Below are 7,868 nucleotides of genomic sequence, written 5' to 3' on the forward strand. Positions count from 1 at the left end.
ATTATTCACATATTAAGCAATATAATTATAAGACATTTGACATACATTTTAGATTTTTTTTTTTCCCACTTTGGATTTGAGTTCACGTCAACCACCCATATAAAGAAAAATACTAATCAGAAAACTTAACAGGATGTTAGAACTTGTTCTCTACACTACACTCAGATGCACACACTCAAACAAAATTAATGGGTTTAGTTCAATTGTAATGCATTAAGAATTTCTCTAAAATGTCCAAACCCATTACAGTATATACTCCTGGAGAAAACATCTACTGTATTAACCTATTAATATGAATGATATTAAATCCAGACACAGATTTAACTGCTGTGACATATTAAAAAATATTATGTAACAATTAAATAAAACTACTCCTCCTAAAGAAGAACACGTCTTATTTTCAATTAATGATATGCATTCTTTATAACAACTTGCATACAACATTCCTTATAGATTAAATATGGATTAAATAATGAATGTATAATAAATATAATGAATCCTTATTAAAACTAAAGAGGTGATTTTCTCTGTCTTTTGTTGTTTGATTAATATTAAGAGCACAAATGGAAGCAGGTTAATGGACTGCTGTCACTTTAAGACAGAATGCTGACCGAAAATGACATTAGATATTAATCAGTTTTTGTCATTCAAAGCTGGTTTTGATTTTCGTCTCGTTTTTGTCTGTGAAAAGTTTTGTTGATTAAAATGCAGACAAATTATTTGTCAACGAAATTAACATAGCAACAGATAGAAAAATTAATGGGCCAAAAAAGGCAAGTGAATAAAAACGTGTCTTTAGTCTTGCAAACTATACCACCCCTGCTTTACTACTGTTATTTACAAGCTTACGCTAACTGGTCATGCTTGTCAAGTTGGATAACGAGTAAACAAGTATCAGAAGAGCTACTGGAGGGACATCACTTCGAAACGGAACAAAAGTGGGATTTTGTAGTGACTAATGCTGCCTTCACGTGCTATCGGAAATTGGATAATTCCGACTTCTGAAGTCGAGATTACGAGCTCATTGCATTACAATTTCCAGAATGTGGGGGCGTTCAGGTGCAATTTTTACCTCGGAAACTCGTATTTACGATAATTCCGATAGCACGTGAAGGCAGCATAATGCTGCCTTCACGTGCTATCGGAAATTTGATGATTCCGACTTCTTAAGTCGTGATTACGAGCGCATTGCATTCAAGTTTCAAAATGTGAGGGCGTTCATGTGCAATGTTTACCTAGGAAACTCGTATTTACGATAATTCCGAGAGCACGTGAAGGCAGCATTAACGTTACCCTGCTGTTGAACTCCCTTCCTCCTCATCAAGGACTCCAAGATGTTTTCATTTTAGGTGCTGAATCACCACCGTGGTGCTCCCATGCCATGTCGAGTCGCTTTTGCTGCAATTAACACACTTTTTCGATTTATTAATGGCGCATCTATTAATTATTAAATTTTTTACACTACGTCCAACATCATCATCTTGCCAGTGACGTTTTTGTACGCTGCGTCCGACGTCATCCTCTCGCCAGTGACAGTTTTTTGCGCTACATCCGACGTCATAGTCACGGCAGTTACGCTTTTTACGTTACGTTAAATGTCATCGTTTTGCCAGTTATGTTTTTTTACACTACATCCGACGTCATCATCATGCCAGTTGCGTTTTTACGCTATGTCCAACATCATCGTCTCACAAGTGACGCTTTTGTACGTTACATCCGACGTCATCCTCTCGCCAATGACACTTTTTTACGCTACATCCGATGTCATCGTCACGTCAGTTACGCATTTACACTACATCCAACGTCATCGTCTCGCCAGTTAAATATTTTTACGCTACATCCGACGTCATCATCGTGCCAGTTGCGTTTTTTACGCTACGTCCAACATCCTCGTCTCGCAAGTGACGCTTTTGTACGCTACATCCGACGCCATCCTCTCACCAGTGAAAGTTTTTTACGCTACATCCAATGTCGTCGTTTCGCCAGTTACGTTTTTTTAAGCTACATCCGACGTCCTCGTCATGTCAGTTACGCTTTTTACGCTACTTCCGACGTCATCGTCTCTCCAGTTACGCTTTTTTACGCTACATCCAATGTCATCGTTTCGCCAGTTACGCTTTTTTAAGCTACATCCAACGTCATCATAGTGCCAGTTGCGTTTTTTACGCTACATCCAACATCATCGTCTCGCAAGTGGCGCTGTTGTACGCTACATCTGACGTCATCGGCACGCCAGTTACGCTTTTTACACTACGTCCGATGTCATCGTCTAGCCAGTTGCGCTTTTTTACGCTACGAACGCCCTCACGTCATAGTTGCGGCAGTTGCACTTTACGCTACATCCGACGTCATCGTTATATCATTATATATCATTATAATGCTTGGAAGAGCCAGGACATATTTAAATATAACTCCAATTGTATACGTCTGAAAGAAGAATGTCATAAACACCTCACATATGATCGCTTGAGGGTGAAATCATGGGGTAATTTTCATTTTTGGGTAAACTATCCCTTTAAACAGCCTATTATAACTACTGTCTTTTTCAATTTTAACATTAAAACAATAATCAAGAGAATAAATGCTAAATGTAACATACAAAAATATGAAGTCATCATCACTATGGCTAACAGATACAGTAAATGTTATAAAACACATTTGACAACTTGCCCTGACCTAACATTTATGAAATGTATCAATCTTTATGTATATGACTAGCTCTGGTGTCTCTCATAACATGGTGCTCCCAAATGATACCAGAGTATTTACACAGTACACCAAGCTGCTTCTAGGAACACAATTATACCATGATACATGTTCAAAAAACATGGTATTATGATGGTATAGATCCATAAAACTGGTATCACTGTAGTACCATATACAAAAAGCCAAGGTAATACAATGGTACACATGAAAACACATTTAAAATACAAGAAAACACATTGCTATAGCGATATATTTCTCCATTTTCCATGAGATTCCGACAGAAACAAAACATCCAAATGGTAAAGCTCAAGAAATATGAGCACAGCAGAGCGTCTCCAGTAATAATCATTTATGGCAGTGAATGACGCAGATCCATTATTCCACTCAAATAGCTAACAAGCTGCACCTGGACCAGGAGGAACGCAGTCGGTTGGGGTTATTCTTTTTATCAGTACTGTTTACCTTTCCTTCCTACTGTCAATGCTTACCCGGCATCTTTAAAAGTACTTTTATTTTAGTGATTCATACTCCATTAGGAAATGTAACATGCTTTTCCTTTATTAATATTTTTGTCATATATATGCAGCATCTCTCAAAAACAGTCAATTATATCAGCAAAAGAGGAATGCAGGTGAAGATCAGATGAATCAATCACAGGAAAGAATTACTCAAGTGAGATTGAAAGGAGAGACAATAATGAGAAATGTCTTGTTTTTGAATTTGACCCAGGTGGGTTGGGAATGAGAACAAGAAATAATCCAAACTGACTCAAGTAAAACGGACAAAAGCGAACCATTAGAGCCTTGAACACTTATAACAGTGGACCGGATGTGTTAGCGTGGATGAGAGAGCGGAAGCATGCCCTCACGCTTTTCAGAGGAATTTGAACACGAATCCCTCAGCGCTGGATGATTCAAGGTGAGGGTGAAAGAGCGCGTAACCTTTGCAAACACCTGCTACCCTGAACAAATCCCTTTTAAGCAGCAAAATCCCTTTTTGTCCTCCCCCTCTTTTCCTGCCCTCTTTCATCACCTCCGACACTTAGCAAGCCTGTCTGGGAGTATTATCAGAGCTCAAGTCAACAGAGACAGCCTGAAATACAGGAGATGAAATTGATTTCCCTTTATTGCTTTACCACACGAGGTGAAGAGAACATCAGCAGTGGACCATTTCTATCTCATTAATGAGAACTTCTCAACCTCAATCCACAGCTCTTAGAATCATTTCCATCTCATGCAAAAGAACACAAAAACAGATAAAAGCAGAAAGGACATTTTTATACGCCTAGTTAAAATTCTAGGCCACATTCACACATTTGGTATTTAATTAAACACTGTGCAGAGAGAATACTCTTTAATTTCAAGATATCCCTACAAAAAAGTACCTTGATATACCATGGTATTGGATGATTACCACATTTACATACCATGGTATTTACCAGGGTTGTGAGAATACCTTTTCAATTCCAATTAAATTCCTGAATTTGAATTTAATTTGAATCGAGGTAGTAGCCTGGATGCCAGATGAACTTAAACACAACATTTGAGGTCGGGAAGTTGGGTCTGGACTTGATCCTTTGTGGAGCAACTATGCTTGAACCAGAGCTGTTCGGACCAATCAAATTGTCAAGGCGGGCTTTATACGATGATGGACAGATGATGAACAGTAACGTAATCATCCACGTCACCAAAGAGCGCTTGGGTTGAATTCGTTCTAATCCTAAACAGTGAACTTGTTCGTATATGCATTAAACTTTACTATTTCTCTCAAAAATGATGATCGTGTTGGTAAGTTCTCCGTGTATCTTTAAATTCTTTTTACAACACCGGCAAAGATTGTTTACACTTGAGCGTCGCTCAACATACGTCACTTACTCCGTTGCTCTGATTGATTGTAAGTCTACCCAATTGAGTGCAGAGGCATTTTCTTTCCTGGTTCGGTTGAAACACACCTCATAATCACAGCCCAGTGGAGCAGTATCAGACTCATATTCTGACTAGAATCTGAGTATGACGACGTCAGGCTAATGAGGTAGCATACATGACAGAATTGTAATTCGATCCATTAAAATGGAAGTTAAAAAAAAAAAAGAAATCCAAAGTTTTTCAAGACTACTACTGTTGTACTCTGTAATTGTAGTTCTACTTATACTAATTTGTTCCCTCGAAAGCGTGTCCCCTTGTTTTCATTTAATTGAATCATGTGTCCTGCGTCCAAACATGCCTACGTCCATACTATTTAGTAAGTGTAAAACAGCCGAGTAGTATGTCCAAATGTATAATATTCATAAAACAGTACTCGGGTGACCTACTACTTCCGGTGAGATTCTGAAGTGTACATCCGATGGACACTTTACTATCCCATGAGGCCACAGGAGAGGATTTATGAATGGAGGTGAAGCTACGCTACTGACGTAGGTCACATCCCACATGACAATGAAAACATGGGGGATGTAGTACGTTCGAATTTCATTCTTTTTACACACATTCACACTATATAGAACATACTTTTTCGCGAAACCAAATACCTACTATACAGACAGTATGCGATTTTAGAAGCAGCACTCTTTCTTTGCATGTACATCAAGGTAAAAATATGGTACCTTTGTTTCTTTAGATTTTTCAAAGGCTTTGTAAACACAAAAAGGTCTGCTACCTTCTCACATGCTTGTTAGCAAAAAGCCCAAACTTTTTTGCAAGTTGAGTATTTTGAGCCACAATTAAAGGGATAGTTTACCCAAAAAGGAAAATTACCCCATGATTTACTCACCCTCATGCCATCCTAGGTGTATATGACATTCTTCTTTCAGACGAAATACAATTGAGTTATATTACAAAATGTTCTGGCTCGTCCAAGCTTTATAATGGCAGTGAATGGGGGTCGAGATTTTGAAGGCCAAAAAAGTGCATCCATCCATCATAAAAGTACTCCAGGGGGTTAATAAAGGCCTTCTGAAGCAAAGCAATGGATTTTTGTAAGAAAAATATCCATATTTAAAACTTTAGAATAACTAGCTTCTGGCAGACGGCCGTACGCATCGATTTACGGCGAAAGAGTAACCTCTGACCTGACACATGACGTATTGAATTAATGAAAGTCATGAATTAGAAGTCTCAAATGAGAATTTATATAGAAATGTCAGAGGATTTTGATATAAGATGAGCTTGAGTTTGTTGTCCAGCCCTATTTGTTTGAATGCTACTCCTACTCCTACGCTACTCCTACATCCTACGTCATAAATCGCATCAGGGTTACTCTTTTGGTGTAAGGTGTCCACTAGCGACTGGAGTTTTTCCTCCTCCGTTTTAAAAAACAATCGCGTCCACACAAGCACGGTTTTAAAAAAATCTCTGTCCACATGAAAACGCAAAACCACGCTATGATTGGCTGCCTGATTTCCACATGGGTCCCATCCACGGCACCGATGCACTGAGGAATGCCATGGGCTCAGTGAAACCCTTCTTCAAGTTCCTTTACTGGACTCAGTGACAGGTAACTGTATATAGACAGGGGCAGGGCCCAAGTGGACTGTAATAGCTTCACACACTTGCCTTACTATTTTGTATTATTGAATTCTGGCGCCTCTGTTCTGCAATACAACGAGATAACTGCGCATGTATCTGTATACATGTGATAAGCGCTGTTAGCAGAGTTATTAAAAGCTACGTCCGCCATTGCATAGACTCGACTCATGTAAATAAAAGAGATAACGGCGCACAATCTGACGTCAAACAAAGGAGAGAATGGCGCACACTTCGACTTAACAAGCCGAAATCTCCGGTTTCGCCGTCTACACGACAACGCTGTTACCAGAGTTTCTAAAAATCTTCACCCAGGCCGGAGTTTTCAAAAAAGTCCGGTTTCAGTAACCGGATACTGCGTTTGCGTGTGGATGAACAGCCAAACCGCGTAGAAAAAGCTGCAGTTTTGAAAATACCCATGTTCATGTGGACAGGGCCTAAAGAGGGTCGCACACCGGACGCGAATTCTTGTAGCACAGGGTGAAATCAGTGTGTACATTGACGATTAGAGGGAAATATAATATACATTTAATATAAAACTTGAAAGGGCGCTCTGTGGCGCGGCAGGATTTTGAACAACTTCCTGAGTCGTAGCTGGGTGCCGCCGGTGTGCGTACACTCATTGAAAACAATGTGTTCGAATTTTAAAGACGTGGCGCGGCGCGGCGCGGCACTGAGCTTCGCGTCCGGTGTGCGACCCCCTTAATTCGACTAGGCCGTTTGCCGGAAGCTAGTTATTTAGTTGATATAGTTTCAAATATGGATATTTTTCTTTCTAAAAACCCTCAATTTGCTTCAGAAGGCTTTTATTAACCCCCCTGGAGCCATATGGATTACTTTTTTAAGATGGATGGATGCACTTTTTGGACTTCAAAATCAGGACCGTCGTTCACTACCATTATAAAGCTTGGAAGAGCAATTATTTATTTTATTATAACTCTGATTGTGTTCTTCTGAAAGAAGATAGTCATATACACCTAGAATGGCTTGAGGGTGAGTAAATCAGGGGATCATTTTTGGGTGAACGATCCCTTTAAGGATTTTTTCTCACGCAACCACTGAGTGAGGAAAAAATGGTCAGTGTTAATGGTCTCAAGCACATTTCCGTCAGCTGCATAATGAGTCTGTCAAAATGTGTCAGCTAAGGTACTCTAGCCCGGTGATGTTGTTTTCCTCTGAATTGTTCTACTGTGTTCAATGGCGTCATTTCACCATGCTACGAGTGGGCAATTCAGATTACCATAAAAAGACAATTTATGACAGCTTCACTGTTCTATCACTGAAGAAGCATGATTTATAGTGAGAAGCATGAACTGCATAATACCACCCGATTACACTATGTACATACAATACCATTAATTTTACACCACAAGGTGGTAAACATGTTACATTTATACAAGACTGGGGTGGTAAGAGGGAATTCTGATTCACCAGGAAACAAATTGTGAGGTTAAGTGTTGGTGCAATTTCCACAAATGGCAGAAGCTGAAAATATACACTGAAACAACTGGAGGCAATAAATGACAAGCTTTGGATGGTTGCATTGTGTCAGCTATTTAATGGCATGAAAAGAGGAGATTTTCATTCAAATTCTTATCTGAATCATTGGATTGTGGATTGTTTTTGTCCATTTTTGTCTGG

The sequence above is a fragment of the Gobio gobio genome (genome assembly GCF_949357685.1).
Source record: "Gobio gobio genome assembly, chromosome: 10".
NCBI lineage: Eukaryota > Metazoa > Chordata > Actinopteri > Cypriniformes > Gobionidae > Gobio > Gobio gobio.